At 24.0% G+C, this 1,306-nt stretch overlaps 1 protein-coding gene across 3 annotated transcripts in view; it reads right to left on the reverse strand.

Annotated features, from left to right (window-relative positions):
- The window catches only part of LOC117171671 (myosin heavy chain, non-muscle), a 180,284-nt gene that overhangs the window by 57,940 nt on the left and 121,038 nt on the right, over positions 1-1,306 (reverse strand). The gene's annotated exons all lie outside the window — the stretch shown is intronic.

Genomic DNA, 1,306 nt, shown 5'->3' on the forward strand with positions numbered 1-1,306 from the left:
TTGTTGTTCAAATTTAATATTTTTAACTGAAAATTTAACTATTCTATTTTTTGTTGAGAATTCGTGTACTTTGTTGAAAATTCGTTTTTGTTTGTAAAAAAAATTAACCTTCATGGTGGAAAATTCATCTGTTTAGGTAAAAATTAAATTATTTTGTTGTTGAAAATTTATTTTTTAAAGTTACAATTGAACTATTCCATTTTTCTGTTGAAAATTTAAATATTTTGGTAAAAAATTAAACTACAAGTATATAGTTAAAAATTAATTTTTTTTTGTTGAAAATTTATATTTTTGGGGACGAAAACTCGACTGTTTTGTAGAAAATTTCTCTTTTTGATATAGAAACCTCTTTTGGCAGAAATTTAATTTTTTTGTTCAAGTAAAGTATTGAAAAAACTACATTCTTTTTGATTTTAAATTAAAATATTTTCTGTTTGAAACATCAATTACTTGGTTCAAAGTTGACCTAATTTGTTAGAAATCGATCATTCTCAGTTAAAAATTTCTCTCCGATTGAAAATTTCACTACTATGTTAACAAAAAATGTTTTCAGTTGAAAAATATTTTTTTAACTGATGAATTAACTATTTCATTTATGGTTGAAAATATATTTTTTTTTAGTTGAAAATTCGTGTGCTTTATTCAAAATTCGTCTTTTTTGGTTGAAAAATAATAATTTTGCTTAAAAGTGCATCTTTTTCTTTGAAAATTCAACTATTTCCTAGAAAATTTATCAATTTTGTTGAAAATTCAACATTCTTACGTGGCGGTTGTTTTTTTTTTAAATTCTTTACAGTGGATTTTCTAAAAAAAAAAATCTAGAAAAATTCTACAAAACTGTTATCTGGTCACTTTTTGCGTACCTGATTAAAAGTGGATTTTTTGTTAGAAAATCCAATTTGAAGAATAAAAAACGAAAATCCATTTCGAAAAAATTGTATATCCATTTATTTTTACTCTAGAATTATATATTCAAATGAAAAATAATTCTTAGTTCTGGACATTTTTTGTTGAAACTGAGCCTGATTTGAAATGGAACTAGTCATAAAATACGAAGGAAATGAACGAAAATTGAACTTGAATTCACTTAAATTCAGTTGAATTTGAATAAATTCAGTTGTAATGACTTATATTAAGTGGAATTCGCCTAATTCAGTTGAATCTACTTAAACTCAACTTGGCTCACTTAAATTCAGTTGAATTCGCTTAAATTCAGTTGAATTTACTGATATTCAGTTGAATTCGCTTAGATTCAGTTGAATTCACTTGAATGCAGTTGAATTCACTTAAATGCAATCGAATTGGC

This window comes from Belonocnema kinseyi, chromosome 4 (genome assembly GCF_010883055.1).
Source record: "Belonocnema kinseyi isolate 2016_QV_RU_SX_M_011 chromosome 4, B_treatae_v1, whole genome shotgun sequence".
Lineage (NCBI taxonomy): Eukaryota > Metazoa > Arthropoda > Insecta > Hymenoptera > Cynipidae > Belonocnema > Belonocnema kinseyi.